Here is a 17,986-nt window from a genome sequence, read left to right on the forward strand (position 1 = left end):
AACTTCAATTTCCATCTTTAAACTCTTCTATCTGCTAGAAATCATTCTAGATATTCTTAGAAATGTCTGTTGTACAGCTGGAAGCAAGGGAAACAATCGCTGAATTGTTTCCTCCTTGTAAAACTTGCTAAATTAGCCATGTTGTTATTTTTCAATTTGCAAAATTAATGTAAATGTGTGATGTTAAACTTTGATTCTGTAAATAAATGACCGCATTCATTTTGATGGGTCAAAGAAAATTAACGTCTCACGATACATTTTATTAAATTCAATGCACGACATTATTCAGTCCAGAAAAATGAAATAATCCGTTTAATTTATGAATATATCACAGAATATGTTCATCTACATACCTATCTCTTAACTATGGTGGACAGAACCACTCGGTGGCCAGAGGCAGTTCCGCTGTCATCATCCACTTAGATTGATGTGGCTTGGGCATTTATCTCTTCCTGGGTGTCCTGATTTGGTGTGCCATTGGACTTAACTTCTGACAGGGATCCCCAGTTCACCTCAGAATTGTGGACTGCGGTGGCAGAGAGCCTTGGGGCTAAACTTCACCGTACTACTGCCTACCACCCACAGACTAATGGTCTTTGTGAGAGGTTCCACCGCTCATTGAAGGCTGCATTGCGGGCCTCATTGGTGGATAATGGTTGGATGGATCACATGCCTTGGGTTTTGTTGGGCCTGCGTTCAGCTCCTAAATAGGAGCTGCGGTTTTCTTCAACGGAATTGATTCTTGGCCAGCCTTTGAGGGTACCAGGGGAGTTTCTTCCAGGTCCGGCGGGTTCAGTTGCTCCCAAAGGGAGTAGGGTGGTCCTAACAGGGGAAAATAGATCTGTGGCCCCATTAGCAGCACACCACTGCCTTCCACAGGTGTTTGTGCCGAAGGACCTTATGTCGGCCGAGTGATCCGAAGATCGCCGGTTCACGCCTCGGCCCCGACAACATCAAAAATTGCGGGTGGGGTAGGTGAAACACCCACACTTGCCCCCACCCTCATTCGCCCCACTCTGGGCCCATGAGCAAGGCCCTTAACCCCACCATGTGCTCCATAAACAGGTCTCTCTTGAAAATGAGTTCTTGTGGCTCAATGAGACTAACCTGGATAAATAAAGGCTAAATGAAAAAAAAAAAAATGAAAAAATGAGTATGTATTTCTCTCCCATGACGCACACCATTCACCACTTCAGCTTCCTTATGATGGTCCATTTCGTGTTTTGGATAGGGGACCTAAACATTTTTTGGTGGAGTTGGGGGGTAATCAAGAGAGTGTTTTGGTGGACTGTTGGAAACCAGCTCATGTGCTGCCGAGGGACCCGGTTGAATTGGCTCAGCCACCTCGTCATGGCCGTCCCCCAGTTTCTTTGCCCACTCTTCTAGGTTTTCCACTACAGCTGGGTTGCCTCCCTCACGTGAACAGTTAAGTGGTAGAGTCTCCTTCACTTTCAACCCTGTCGCTGTGAAGAGCAGCTGTGGTGGCCACCTTATTAAACTCCCTAGCCATTACCGTTAGGTATTTAATTTATTTATTTTGTGTGTGTGTTACACCTGTATTGGGTTTCACAATTTGTGTTTTTGGTGTTTGTAACATTCTGTGTATTCGGGGGGGGCTGTGTGGTGGACACAAATCTATATATTTCACGTCAGAATGTGCTCTTATTGTGAAAGGGACAGAATATAAATGGAGTGGATCAACGGTTGTAATTCATTTGTTTTTTCTGAGCTTGATGTTGGAAGACGTAGAGAATAAATCGATACTCAAAATATTTTTGGTCTCTTTCTGCCAACTTCCACAGGGTTTGTGAGCAGTTGTAATGTCATTCTTGACCCGGTCTATGTTGAAAAAGAGATTTGTAAGTCTCAATCAGATCTAACTGGTTAAATAAAGGTTTAAAAAAAAAAATAACATGCAGCCTCCTAACAACAAACAGTCCAGGCTCAACATGGGACTAGAACCAGAACTTTGTTGCTGTGAGTGTTACAGTGTAGAGGTTAGTACGTAGCATAGCATTGCTAAGCTAACTACAGAAGTAGAAACACTAAATCATGAACAAAACAGTTCCAAAACACAGGCAGTTATACTCTGATATTGTTCTGACATTGTTTCACAAATTGATTTATATATATTTTTTTGTTTACCAGACAAAAAGTGATCAGAGCACGTCATCTTCGAGGGTAGATCCTTAGCCAGACTCAACATTATTCTGCAGTGAGCTCCTCCAATGGAGGTCCTTCACATTTCCTTAGTTTTGAGATTAAGTGAAAACTGCGCTTTTCCCCCAACGTCTACCCGGTTGTAACATACTCTAACCCAGTACGAAACAACCATTGCAATTTACTTAAAGAAAGAAAGAAAAAAAACTAGAGAAAATTAACTACCGGTAAACTGCACTGTATCTGTACCTGCAGCTTTAGGCAGCCTTACAACATGGAGGATGCACCAGAAATGCCCCTGATGTTATTTCACATGGGAACTATGTGTAAGTAAAGAAAATGGATGGATGGATGGAACTGAACACTTGTGAACAAGGCACCCAGATACATGAACTAATCTGCTTTCCACCTTTTTCCAGTTAAACTTATGCCCCATATTCCATTAGTTCCTTTAGAACAGATACAGCACGGTTGGACTCAGTTCGGTACACGATGTGTTTCCATTATGCTTTCAGTAGTGGTTCTAGTAGGCAGGTTCAAATTGACATCACGCGCCTTGCCAGCTGGTGGCGGTAATGCTGATGGTAAGACTCTGAAACAGGTTTCAGTACTGGGTGAGAATTTTTTTTTAAGTTTCTGGTAAATTAAAAAGAATACAGGTCATTAAAATTATCAAATTAAACAATACATATATAAAGCCTACTAATGAACTTTTAATGAACTTTAGTTCACCACTAAATCTCTGATTAAATAGATTCTACTAAAACATCTATATTAAAAATTGTATAGGTTTTCTTCATCATTTGATGTATTTGCTCTCATTGTGTCTACTCTTATTGTTCAATTTAGATATGTGGTTTTGTTTCTTGTATACAGATTATTTTATTTTAGCATTGATTTATTGTTTAACTATTGTTTTGTGATTTGTACATCTGTGGGTTAGAATAAAGTTGAACTAAAAGCTGTATCTCTTCTTTAAATATGTTTGAGGGAAATATTCCTGAGATCCAATAATTTTGTGTCTTTTTATAATTTTTCAGCTGAATTAACTTTAGTCAACAGATTATTTAATAAAGTCATTAAAGTGAAAAGAGGATTTCATGATAAAGCCGGCACAGATTATTTATTTTTAATCTTCACTGATAAAAAATAAATACATTATTTTTTATACAAAAGATGTTTTTGAAAATTGTTTCCACCATCCGTCTCAGACCCATCCTGGTCTACCCGTCTGCCGGGGCTTGGCGTCCAGCTTTCATGAGTACCCAAGGCTGGCTTCTGCATGTCAGCAGCTCATATGATCCTCCGTGCTGACCAGCAGAGCTCGGAGCCTGCAGAGCTCACGAGGCTGCGGCTGGGGCAGGGGCAGGGGCCCATAGCCAGAGCCCCAGCCTCGCATGCTCTGCAAGTCACCAGTACGGAGGATCTTCCGTGGTGACCGGTGGAACTCGAAGCCAAAGAAATCACACCCTGCCTGGCCTGAGGGGTCTCTAAGGCTCTGGTGGAGAGGACCATGGTAGTTGGAGACCAGAGGAGCTCCATCTACCTTGCTCTGAATTTTGTCGTTGGCCACCAAGCACAAAAAACACCTGCCCTTCAACATTAGACCACGGTGTTTTCATTATTGTTTTTAACATTTTTAAAATAGGTCCAGTCACTCCTCGATTTAGAGTTATTGCAGATGGCGGATCTTTTTGTTGTGAAAGTTTCTCAAACAGCTAGTGGCTCCGCCTCCTGACAAATCAGTGACTGACAGTGTTTTGACGTCATGTTTTGGTGCCAGTTCGGCCCACTTGGAAACCCAGAGAAATGGGTACTGAAAAGGTGACCGGTTCCATGAAACGTTGATAGTGGAAAAGACTTGGAACCATGTCGAGTCGAGTCGAAACATGCTGCACCATTACTAATGGAAAAGGGGCATTAGTGGAACTGATTTTCATCACACACACTCAGCTGTGTACCATCGCAGTGTACAGAAAAGGTCAGGACCTGAAACTTCCAACAGAACCACATAATCTTCATAAAGTATAAATTAAACCTTGAGCTTCTCAAACTACACACTTTTGATTCCATGACTACACCTTGAGATCCTTTCCATAAACACAACAAACAAGATAGGAAACAAGAGACAACTTTCATGGAGTCCAGTCTTTCTCAACTTTGTTTCACAGAGGCAGACACATCTCTCACTTTGGTTTTACAAGGGTAGGATAACCCTTAAAAGTGATCTCGATACCCATAACTCTCACAGCACCCTCACAGACTGTCTCAGAAAACAGGGTCTTGGGCCTTCTCCACATCAATGAAACACACAATGACTGAATAGTCAGTCTCCCATTGTGCTCCTAACTCCTCAAGGGCAAAAATCTAGCCAGATGAAGTTTAGTCTTAGAGAAATGGTGAAGAGTTCCATCATTCATCAAAAGTTTGAAGTAGAGCCACTGTTCCTCTAAAATGACTCTGTAGATGTAGTTTGGGCATTTGATCAGAATACCTCCTGAGAGGTTTCCCAGTCTCATTCTACTGGGAGGAAACTCAAGGTAAACCAATAATTCCCTGGAGATATTCCATCCATGGATTCCATCCATCCATCCATTATCTTTTAACCGCTTCTTCCTTTTTGGGTTGAGGGGGTCACTAGTGCCCATGTCCAGCAATCACTGTGCGAGGGGCGGGGTACACCCTGGACAGGTTGCAAGTCCATCACAGGGCCACATAGAGACAAACGAGACAAGCAACCATTCACTTTCTCACTCACACCTAGGGACAATTTAGAGTTACCAATCAGCCTAACATGCATGTTTTTGGTCTGTGGGAGGACACCGGAGCACCCGGAGTAAACCCACGCATGCACTGAGAGAACATGCAAACTCTACCCAGAAAGGCCCCTGGACCGGGGTTTGAACCAAGGACCTGCTCGCTGAGAGGCAGCAGCTCTACCAGTTGTGCCACTGTACTGCCCGCCATCTAAACATATGAAAGTAAATTAGGCAAAATGCTGATTGAATGACTGTCATTTTTTTTTATTTAGGGACACACAGTGAGTGTCCCTAAATTAAAACGATGGACGACAGCTCCCTCCGGCTTCTCTGTAGTCTTTTGTCATCAAACTGACCCGTTTTTCGAACCGGACTAAAGGTGGTCCCCTTCCAACCGAATTCGGTGTTCAGTGACTCAGAGAGCAGGACGGAACCGTCCAAAAAATTATTTCGGTCCAGGACAGGTCACTCCCACCCCCACCGGTCACTCTGAGCTCACCCTGCCGGCTAGGTGATCCCTCAAACCGGGAAGTCGTCGCACGAAGGTCCGGTGTTTTCTCTCTCTCTCTCTGGACCCAACGAACTTCTCATCTGTACCTTCTCATCTGGAACTTTGTAGTTCTACCTGGTTCCAACAAGAATCGCTGGGTGGTATTTTGCTGGCTTTTTCGCTGGCTTTCTTCTGGACTGGCCCTTCATGGTGTCTTCACTGGTGTGGGGGAAGTGTACCTGTGTCCCCCGAACAGTCCAGAACTGAATCGAGTTGGCTGTGGGGGACTTCGTCTTCAATAGAGCCGGTCTCAGCCTCAGTGAGCAGCCTGTTACTTTTAAATGAAGGACTGTCCACCCCCGTGGAATCGCTGTGTTCGCCTGGAGGAGACGCTCTGATGTTTTGAAGCGCCGCCAGAACTGGACCTGAGCAGAACCGGGCCAGGGACAACTTCAGCCACTTCAGCCTCTTTGGTCAGTCTCATCATTGTTCACCGGAGGTAGCCTCTCGTGCTGTTGAACGCCAGAGACAGACTGGAGCAGAACCGAACCGGACCAGTGACGACTTCAGCCTCTCCGGTCAGTCTCGTCATTTTTCACCGGGGGTGTCCTCTTGTGCGGTTTGGTGCGGAGGTGACGTGCAGAGAAGCGGAGTGAAGACCGGAGGAGCAGCGCTGTGTGGTGCTTGAGAGAAGTCCGGAGTTTACATTGGCGTTGCTACAAGCTTACATCTGATCTCACCTGGATAATAAATAATTTTTATTCCGGATCACGCTGTTGTCCCCTCTTCACCTGAAAGGAGCTGGGACCATGCCTTTCATTTCAGGAGGATTTTCTGGCAGCTCGCTCTGCTATTTGCTGCAAATTATCTGTTTCTGCCTGTTGGTTCGGGACCCAGCTTCTGTTTCTCATGGGAACATCCATCCATCTTCGCAGGGGGGCTGGAGCCCCCTCTCAGCCCAACTCAAACTGCAGTTGGGCCACCTCATCAGCTTTGTTTGCCCATTTGTTTTGTGACGCTTTATGGGCTGAAACTTTTCTGCACCATTCATATTATTGTCATTATTTTCAGATCTCAGACTATCTGGAGTCACTGAATCTTGTTAATACACCTGGATGTGCCCAACACTGCAACTTTCACTGTTTTGGGGTTCTGAATGATCGCGTCTTCGTTAATGTTTCTCATGGTTCTATTATAGGGGCTAATTGTCACACTGTTAACTCCTGTTATTACACATTAATCACAAAAAAGTCTTTGTTCCTCCTTTGCTGAAGGGAGGTGACCCCACCTCACTGAACAACTATCCAATAGCCAATCTCTAAACTCTACATTTTAGCCCAGGTTCTGGAAAAACGGATAAACTCTCATATAAAAAATTACCTGGAGTCATTTAACATCTTACCTAGCCATCAATCTGGTTTCAGGAAACAACACAGCACAACAACTGCTTCACTGAAGGTTCTTAATGACGTTGTTGAAGCACTGGATGCTAAGGATTACTGTGCTGCTCTTTTCTTAGACCTGTCTAAAGCTTTTGACACTGTGGATCACAACATCTTGTGTCATACGCTCTCAGGAATTGGTTTCTCAGATCACACCATTGGTTGGTTCTCTAACTATCTCTCAGATTGGAGGCAATGTGTTCAACATAATGGTACTTCCTCCAGTTATTTAACAGTCAACAATGGGTACCACAAGGCTCAGTCTTAGGACCCAGCCTCTTTACAATCTACATAGGTAATGTAGGTCAGAGCATCCTTGACGCATCCTTACATTTCTATGCTGATGACACAGTTGTTTAATGTTGAGCTAAAACAATTGATAAGGCTTTCCAGCTTTTGCAATCTGCATTTGACATCATCCAATCAGATTTGTTCCACCTCAAACTTGTCTTAAATGCCGATAAAACCAAAAGGGTTGTTTTTTTTTCAAACAGGAAGTCAGTCCCAGCAGTTCTTCCTCTGATTTTATCCTCAAATTGTGTCTCCATTGAGCTTTTTGATTCCTATAAATATTTGGGTATCTTGGTCGACTCGCATCTCTCTTTTAAGCTTCATGTGGAAAACTTAGTAAAGATATTATATACATGAACACTCCTACAAGCACTCTGCAGATGTTGGATGCTGTCTATCATGGTGCACTAAGATTCATAACTGACTGTGATTATCGTACCCACCACTGCACCCTGTATTCACTGGTTAACTGGACATCATTAACTTCACACAAACTCTCTCACTTGTACATTTTCATTTTTAAATCACTTCTTGGTCTGCTGTCTTCATACATCTCCTCCTATGTGTCTCTGCATGAGTGCAGCTACAACGTGCGCTCTCAGGACATTATTACTGCAGTTTTCCCTCAGCAAGGACTGAACTAAGCAAAAGGGCCTTCTCCTACTCAGCTCCTGTTTCCTGGAATATCTTACAAAAAGACCTGAAGCTCTCGACCTTGACCTCTCTAAGTGGCTTTAAGAATTTGTTGGACTCCTACTGGTGACTAATGCAGACATGTTCCTGTTTTTAGTTTTCTACACTCGCCTTATAATCTAGCTGTTTTTGATACTTTTTTTGCCATCTTATTTTAATTTGTTAAAAAAAAAATGTATGCCTTTTTTATAACTGTCTATTGCTGTTGTTGTTGTCCACTGTTGTCATCATTCTTTGTTGAAATCAGGTCTCTCTTGTAAATGAGTCCTCGAGGCTCAGTGGGATTAACCTGTCTAAATAAAGGTTGAATGAATGAAAAAAAAAGAAGAAGCTAGAAGCTTTTTCAAGGACACATTAGGAAAAATAAAAAATATATATTATTTTGAATAATTGATGGTATAATCATGTAAAATAGAGAATGTGAGAAATCCTGATGGGATATAAACAGATGGCAAGGCAAAAGTAGACTTTTGTGCTTCCAATATGGTGAAATACAATGGATTCACATTTTACGCCCTACCTGTTACAGGAAAATGACTGTCAGTCTCACTTGTTGTTAGCTGTAACTCTCCTTCTCTGTGAAGAGTAAAAAGAGATTGTGCATTTGGATGACTGCTTCTATTGGTAAAGCACCTTCTTTGATCCGCCAGACCTATGCTAGACCTCAGAGGCCTCATCTCCCTTGATAACAAGACAAAGAGGATAAACGTGTTGATAGTGGCAGACGGTGCAGGAATTCTGGACAAATGTGTCAAATTAGTTTTCACGTCTGGGCTTCATTCCTCTCCACCTTGCTATGATCTCTTTCTTCTCTAACTCTACTGCTCCTTACTCTCTAGCCATTCTATCCTTCACTCCTCACTTGTATATTGTATGCAATAGCAGGAAGAGGCAGGATTTTAACCTATAACCAAATATATACCCAACTCACTGTGATCATTGAAAACCAAGACTTATTACTGGAAAGCAGTCAAACTAGAACTTAACATAACATACATTTTCTTGTTTATTTATTTTTATCATAAGGCTATTCATATTCAGAGATCTATACTTGACTGCCCATCACACGTGCTGCACATGTTATACTTTTTGTAACTTTCAACTGATCGTAGACAGTTTAAAAAAAAATGATACAATAACTGAGCTCTCATTCTGATGAGAATAGGCAGTGTACTGATTGACAACTAAGTTGAAACTAAGTTCACTTCCGGCGAGCTGATGGACAGCAGCTCCCTCCGGCTTCTCTGCAGTCTTTTATCATCAAACTGACCCGTTTTTCGAACCGGACTAAAGTTGGTCCTCCTTCCAACCGAATTCGGTGTTCAGTGACTCAGAGAGCCGGACGGGACCGTCCAAAAAAAAAAAAAAAAATATTTTGGCCCTGGACCGATCGGCCGCTCCCCCCCCCCCATCGGTCACTCTGAGCGCACCCTGCCGGCCAGGTGACCCCTCGAGCTGGGGAATCGACGCACGAAGGTCCGGTGTTTTTTCTCTCTCTCCCTGGACCTCAACGAATTCTTATCTGGACCTTTGTGGTTCTACCTGGTTCCGACAAATATCGCCGGGTGGTATTTCGCTGGTTTTCAGCTGGACTGGCCCTCGTGGTGTTTCCATAGGTGTGGGGGAAGTGTACCTGTGACCCTCGAATTGGACCAGAACCGAATCGAGGTGGCTGTGGGGAAATTCGTCTTCTACAGAGCCGGTCTCAGCTTCAGTGAGCAGCCCGTTACTTTTACTGAAGGACTGTCCACCTCCGTGGAGTCGTTGTGTTCACCTGGAGGAGACGCTCCGGTGCCTTGAAGCGCTGCCGGACCGGAGCAGAACCGCGCCGCCGGGCTGCCGAACCGGAGCAGAACCGCGCCGCCGGGCTGCCGGACCGGAGCAGAACCGCGCTGCTAGACTGGGCCGCCGGACCGGAGCAAAACCGGGCCAGGGATATCTTCAGCCTCTTCGTCTCTCGTGCTTGGAGCGCCGGAGCCGAACTGGAACAGAACCGGACCGGACCAGTTGCCGACTTCAGCCTCAGCCTCTCCGGTCAGTCTCGTTTTTCACCGGGGGTGCCCCGTGCTGTCGGGTGCTGAGAAGTGGAGGAGCAGCGTGGAGGAGCAGCGTGGAGGAGCAGCGTGGAGGAGCAGGACTGCGTGGTGCTCGAGAGAAGTTCGGAGTTTGTATCGGAGCTGCTGCAGGCCTCCATCCAAACTCACCTGGATAATAATTAATTTTATTCCGGATCACGTTGTTGGCCCCTGTTGACCTGAAACGAACTTGGATCATGCCTTTCACTTCAGGAGGATTTTCTGGCAGCTCGCTCTGCTATTTGCTGCGAATTATCTGTTTCTGTTTGGGCCTGTTGATTCTGGACCCAGCTTCTGTTTCTCATGGGAGCATCCATCCATCCATCCATCCATCCTTCTTCACAGGGGGGCCGGAGCCCCCCTCAGCCCAACTCAAACTGCAGTTGGGCCAACTCGTTGGGTTTGTTTGCCCATTTGAACTGTGACATTTTATGGTCTGAAACTTTTCTGCATCATTCATATTACTGTCACTATTTTCAGTTCTCAGATTATCTGGAGTCACTGAATCTTGTTAATACACCTGAATCTGTCCATCACTGCAACTTTCACTGTTTTTGGGTTCTGAATGATCACGTCTTCATTAATGTTTCTCATGGTTCGATTATGGGGGATAATTGCCACACTGTTAACTCCTGTAATCACACATCAGTCACAAAAAACTCAAGAAAATGTCTGATAATAATGTTGTTACTGCTCTCAGGAATTCAACCCAACCCTGGACCCCCCACTAATTACAGCACACCAAATGACTTTAAAAACGCCTCTGGGCTTCATTTTCTGCATGTAAACGCTCGTAGCCTTCTGAAAAAACTTGATGCTGTGAAAATCCTGGTCAGTTCTTCTGGGGCAGATGTTATCTTTATTTCTGAGTCCTGGCTCAACAAATCTGTAATGAATAATGACGTGGCAATCAATGGATTTAACATCTACTGCTGTGATCGTCAAAAAAGGGGGGGTGGAGTCATCATTTACATTAGAGATTCTCTGGTTTCAAGTCTTGTGACTTTCAAAACAATTCCAAACCAGTTTGAAGCCTTATCTGTAAATATCACCTTGAATGGAGGCCAGGTTTTAACTGTAGTCTGCTGCTACCGCCCCCCCACAGCTTCACCTGAAGCATTAAATGCCATGAAGGAATTCCTTGGTAATTTAAAATTCACAGAGGTCTTTTTAGCTGGAGATCTCAACATTGATTGGTGTAAGTCGACCCCCCTCTGTGACAAATTCAAGGAATGTTGCTTGTCTTTTAATTTAACCCAACTGATCGACTCCCCCACCAGATTAAATAAAAGCCATCCTGACAATTCCTCCATCTTAGACCTGTTTCTAACTAATATGCCTCACAAATTCCCTGGTACAGGTGTATTCGCTGATCTCTTGAGTGATCATTGCGTGACAGCGGCTTTAAGAAATAGTAAACTTCCACCTTCTAAGCCCAGATTAATTAAAAAAAGGGATCTGAAACATTTCTGTGAACAGTCATTCCTCTGGGATCTGTCTCACTTTGACTGGCATCGTATTCTGTTAACTGATGATGTGAACTCTGCTTGGAACTATTTCCATAATAATTTCATTTATTTCCTGAACTTACATGCTCCTTTTCGTCAGTTCAGAATAAAGGGACGAGACAGCCCCTGGTTTACTCCAGAGCTAGCTGACCTCATGCACAGGAGAGATCATCTTTGGGCTGCAGCGAGAAAATCTGGCTCAGACACTGACTGGTTGAGTTTCCGACAGATGAGGAATAAATGTACAACTTCTGTCAAAGCATCAAAACGAAACTATTTCTTATCTCAGACTTCCAAAAATCTAAATGACCCTAACAGATTCTGGAAAACAATTAAATCTCTCTCAGGCACCCCCCAATCATCTGACCTCCCATCACAACTTCTCGTTAACTCTGCTCCTGTGTCAAATAAGCACGAGATCCTGAACTGTTTCAACAAACATTTTGTTGCTTCTGGTTCTTTATTTGACACAGTAACTAATGGAAAATCAGCCACTTCACTTAATAACCAAACTTCTACAAATCAAATCCCTCCTACAAGTCAATCCTCAGTTAATCACAGCTTCTCTTTTTCTCCATTCTCAGTCAGTGAGGTCAATAAACTGTTAAAAGATCTTGATCCTAAAAAATCTGCAGGTCCAGATGTGGAAAACTTGGTAAAGAAACTGAAAGTTAAACTGGGTTTCTTTTTCAGAAACAGATCCTGTCTAACCCTGAATGCTAGAAAACGCCTTGTATCTGTGACTTTCCTTCCCTCAATTGATTTTGGTGATATTATTTACATGAACGCTCCTACAAGAACCCTGCAGATGTTGGATGCTGTCTATCATGGTGCACTAAGATTCATAACTGGCTGTGATTATCATACCCACCACTGCACCCTGTATTCATTGGTTAACTGGACATCATTAACTTCACGCAGACTCTCTCACTGGTACATTTTCATCTTTAAATCACTTCTTGGTCTGCTGCCTTCATACATCTCCTCCTACATGTCTCTGCGTGAGTGCAGCTACGGAGTGCGCTCTCAGGACATTATTACCTGCAGTGTTCCCTCAGTGAGGACTGAACTAGGCAAAAGGGCCTTCTCCTACTCCACTCCTGTCTCCTGGAATATCTTACAAAAAGATTTGAAGCTCTCGACCTTGACCTCTCTAAGTGGCTTTAAGAATCTGTTGGACTCCTGGCAGGGACCAATGCAGACATGTTCCTGTTTTTAGTTTTATACATTTGTCTTGGAATCTAGCTGTTTTTTGTTTTGTTACCTTTTTCCTTTTAGCCATCCTATTTGTTAAAAAAACAAACAAAAAAAAAAAACTGTAGTATGAGTTTTTATAACTGCTTATTGTTGTTGCTGTTGTCCATTGTTGTCATCTTTCTTTGTTGAAATCAGGTCTCTCTTGTAAATGAGTCCTCAAGGCTCAATGGGATTTACCTGTATAAATAAAGGTTGATTGATTGAAAGTAAGTCCTTTGCTAAAGTTTAAGAATTTTGGAACCTTGATCAATAGTGATAGATGGATAGAGCAAGAGAAGAACCAATGGATAGACATGTTTGCTGCAGTAATAAGGGTGTTGCTCCAGTCTGATGTGGTAAAGGAGCCAAACAATGAAACTCTCAATTTACTGATCCTTCTTTAGGTGTGAATCATGAACAAAAGAATAAAATCCTGAAGCGACTATATGAGCCCTCTGTAGAGTGGCGCTTCATCTTCTAGGGGTAACTCAGATGAGCTAAAGCTCCTCCACATCAAAAGAAGTCAGATAAAGTGGTTTATGCCCCATTTGCACTGCCCCTAATAAGCCCCAACTCTGGGCAGCCCGCCACGGAAAGAACCCTTTTGCACTAATACTTTAGCTAGTATTTTTAGCTGATTTGAGGCTGATTCAGGACTTCTTTTCATCCCTGCTTCTCTGGTGGGACCGAGCGAGCTCAGTCGAGCCGAGTCCAGACCGAAACGTGAATGCAGGACTCTGATTGATCCGGGGGAGGAGTCACTGGATCTCAAAAACTTTTCACCAATCCGCCATTTGCAATTTCTCTGGATGCGGAGCAGCGGCTGGATCAATTTTTAAGATTTTAAAAACAATAATGACACGCCATGTTTAATTCTAAAGTCCAGGCGTTTTTTTTTTTTGTGTTTGGTGACGGTCGACAAAATTCGAGTGAGCAGTGTTACCGTCAAGGATCATACGAGCTGCCTAGCCATTGAAGCCTACGAGTCCGCACCCCGAGCCCCGACCTCGCCTGCTCACAAAGGCCGGATTCCGAGTCCAGGCAGGTGGGAGGACTGGGACGAAGGATGGAAACATTTTTTTTTTTTAAACATTTTATGTATAAAAAATAAGTTGTTTTTATCAGTGGAGATTAAAAATAAATAAGCGGTGCCGGCTTTATCATGAAATCCTGTTTTCACTTTGACTTTATTAAATAATCTGTTAATTAAAGTTAATTCAGCTGAAAAATCATAAAAAGACAGTTATTGGATCTCTCAGGAATATTTCCCTCAAAAAGTTTAAAGAAGAGACACAACCTTTGGTTCAACTTTATTCTAACCCACAGATGAAAAAAATAATCTGTATACAAGAAACAAAAGCAAACTGAGCGTAAATACATCAAATGATGAAGAAAAATACCGAATTTTAAAGATATCCTGATGCATGCTCAATAATCCAGGTAGAACAATCTAAAAAAGTTGAGTCTTGTCCTCTGGACATTCAAAGAAATAAAACAAAAATGTAGAAAAGTTTCTTCTTTTATCCAAAAGACTTCTTCAGTCTGAGGTGCTGTATTCAGCTCAGTCTAATAATAGCTATTTATGAGCTGAATACAGCACCTCAGACTGAAGAATTCTTTTGAATGAAAGAAGAAACGTTTTTGTTTGATTTTTGTTTTGTTTTTTGAATGTCCAGAGGACAAGACTCAACTTTTTTAGATTTAAATATAGATGTTTTTGTAGAATCTGGTTCATCAGATTTAATTCAATTCAGTTTATTTATACCCCTCCCTGGGCTGCCACCTTACCGTGGTGGAGGGGTTTGAGTGTCCCAATGATCCTAGGAGCTATGCAGTCAGGGGCTTTACGCCCCTAGTAGGGTCACCCATGGCAGACAGGTCCTAGGTGAGGGACCAGACAAAGTGCAGTCCAAAGACCCTGATGATGAGGAAAAACAAATGGACTTAATGTTCCCTTGCCCAGACGTGGGTCACTGGGGCCCCACTCTGGAGCCAGGCCTGGAGGTGGGGAATGCGGGCGAGCGCCTGGTGGCCAGGCTTTTACCCATGGAGCTCGGCCGGGCACAGCCCGAAGAGGAGACGTGGGTCCCCCTTCCCATGGGTTCACCACCTGTGGGAGGGGCCAAAGGGGTCGGGTGCAATGTGGGATGGGTGGTGGCCGAGGGCGGGGACCCTGGTGGTCTGATCCTCGGCTTCAGAAGCTGGCTATTGGGACGTGGAATGTCACCTCACTGGTGGGGAAGGAACCTGAGCTGGTGTGTGAGGCTGAGAGGTTCCGGCTAGAAATAGTCGGACTCACCTCTACGCATGGCTCTGGCTCTGGAACCAGTTTCCTTGAGAGGGGCTGGACACTCTTCCACTCTGGAGTTGCCCCTGGTGAGAGTGGTAGGGTTGTGTTGGCTTACGCGACTCTGCAATATTACGTGGACATCGGGGAAAATTCCCCTGGATTGGCAGACCTGGGTGGTGGTCCCCCTATTCAAAAAGGGGGACCATAGAGTGTGCTCCAACTACAGGGGAATCACGCTCTTAAGCCTCCCTTGTAAGGTCTATTCGGGGGTTCTGGAGAGGAGGGTCCATCGGACAGTCGAACCTCGGATTCAGGAGGAGCAGTGCGGTTTTCGTCCTGGTTGTGGAACACTGGACCAGCTCTACACTCTCAGCAGGGTCCTCGAGGGTGCGTGGGAGTTTGCCTATCATGCCTACATGTGCTTTATGGACTTGGAGAAGGTGTTCGACCGCGTCCCTCGGGGAACCCTGTGGGGGGTACTCTTGGAGTATGGGGTACCGGGCCCTTTGATACGGGCTGTTAGGTCCTTGTATGACCGGTGTCAGAGCCAGGTCCGCATCGCCGGCAGTAAGTCGGGCTTGTTCCCGGTGAGAGTTGGACTCCGCCAAGGTTGCCCTTTGTCACGATTCTGTTCATAACTTTTATGGACAGAATTTCTAGGCACAGCCAAGGTGTTGAGGGGATCCGTTTTGGTGGCCTTACGATTGCATCTCTGCTTTTTGCAGATGATGTGGTCTTATTGGTTTCATCAGATCGTGATCTACAGCTTTCGCTGGAGGGGTTTGCAGCCGAATGCGACACGGCCGGGATGAAGATCAGTTCTTCCAAAGCTGAGGTCATGGTCTTGAGCCGGAAAAGGGTAAAGTGCCCTCTCCGGGTCAGGGAGGAGGTCCTTCCCCAAGTGGAGCAGTTCAATTATCTTGGGGTCTTGTTCACGAATGAGGGAAAAATGGAGCATGAGATCGATAGGCGGATAGGTGCAGCATCTGCAGTTAAGCAGGCGCTGTACAGGTCTGTCGTGGTGAAAAGCGAGAGAGTTGAGTCAAAAGGTGAAGCTCTCAATTTACCGATCGATCTACGTTCCTACCCTCATCTATGGTCACGAGCTTTGGGTTGTGACCGAAAGAATGAGATCTCGGATACAAGCAGCCAAAATGAGTTTTCTCCGCTGGGTGTCTGGGCTCTCCCTTGGAGATAGGGTGAGAAGCACGATCATCTGGGAGGTACTCAGAGTAGATCCGCTGCTTCTCCACGTCGAGAGGAGCCAGTTGAGGTGGCTTGGGCATCTGTTTAGGATGCCTTCTAGACGCCTCCCTGGTGAGGTGTTCCGGACACGTCCCACCGGAAGGAGGCCCAGAGGAAGACCCAGGACACGCTGGAGGGACTATGTTTCTCGGCTGGCCTGGGAACGCCTCGGGATTCCCCCGGAAGAGCTGGCCCAAGTGGCTGGGGAGAGGGAAGTCTGGGCCTCCCTACTTAGGCTGCTACCCCCGCGACCCGACCCCGGATAAGCGGAAGAAAATGGATGGATGGAGATTATTTGTACAATGCCAAGTCACCACAGAATTTGTGTCAGGACACTGAACTGATATATTCATATATAAAATAAGTTAACAGAAACATTCATATATAAAAATAATAATTTAATATTATTTATCTGAGGAGCAGACTGCTTTGAGTAACTCATCGCAGAACTCTCATTAGCAGGACTTGGATTTTGGACACGCCTCCAGAATCGGTCCTAAAGTGCAGGTGCAAATCCAGGCTGAGCTGAGCCAGGCTGAGTAGGGGTGTGCAGAGCTGAGCAGAGTTGGGGCTGATTAGGAGCAGTGCAAATGGGGCAATAGGCATCTGACTAGAATGCTTCCTTTTAAAGGGATCCCCAGGAGGACATTAAGAGACCTAAGGAAGACCTAGCACTTGTAGGGATTATATTTCATAACTGGCCTGGGAATATCTTGGGATCCCCTAGGAAGAGCTGGAGAATTTTGCTGAGGAACAAAATGTTTATATGTCCTTCACTGACCTATTGGCTCAGCAGCCTTTCTAGTGGAAGAAAATTAATGTATTGATACTTAATTCAGAAGATACAGTGCATAATCACATGCTCTTAAAACTGACAGCAAAATTAATGGGGGTAACGAAAATTTGGAAACAATCGGATAAAACTAGAACGTTTCCCAAGTTTTTATGGGTCTTTAAAAAAGGGGAACTACTAAAGGGGTGAAAGAGTTTCACTTGTTTAACATCCCAAATCCATCCATCCATTATTTTTTACCCGCTTCTTCCATTTTGGGTCAGTGGGTCGTAGGTGCCTATGTCCAGCAATCACTTTGCGAGGAGCGGGGTACACTCTGGACAGGTCGCAAGTACATCACAGGGCCACATAGAGACAAACAAGACAAACAACCATTCACTCTCTCATTCACACCTAGGGACAATTTAGAGTTACCAATTAGCCTAACATGCATGTTTTTAGTCTGTGGGAGGAAACTGGAGTACCTGGAGAAAACCCACGCATGTACGGAGAGAACATGCAAACTCCACCCAGAAAGGCCACCGTATCGGGATTTGAACTGGCAACCTTCTTGCTGAGAGGCAGCAGCTCTACCAGTTGCGCCACCATGCTGCCGCTATGTTCATTTTAGGTTGTTTTTTTTAATTCGTTCGGCTGCTCCCTGCGTTAGGGCTCACCACAGCGAACTAAGTCGCAAGAAGACTTGGCAGTTATTTTTACGCCATTCCTGACGCAACCATCAACCATCGAGCTACCACAACCCTCTGTGTGGAGCAGAGAGCTGCTGTCTAGGATGCCCAGGGGATCAGATGATGGGGGTTAAGGGCCTTGCTTAATAGCCAAGAGTGGGACAAATGAGGGTGGAGACAGGTATTGGTGTTTCACTATTTCCACCCACATTTTGATGTTGTCGGTACCGGGAGTTGAACTAGCGATCTTCCGATCACAGGTCCATCTTCTCTAACCTCTACGCCACCACTCCCCATATATATATATATATATATATATATATATATATATATATA

The sequence above is a fragment of the Nematolebias whitei genome, chromosome 1, assembly GCF_014905685.2.
Source record: "Nematolebias whitei isolate Nwh7 chromosome 1, NemWhi1, whole genome shotgun sequence".
Taxonomy (NCBI): Eukaryota; Metazoa; Chordata; class Actinopteri; order Cyprinodontiformes; family Rivulidae; genus Nematolebias; species Nematolebias whitei.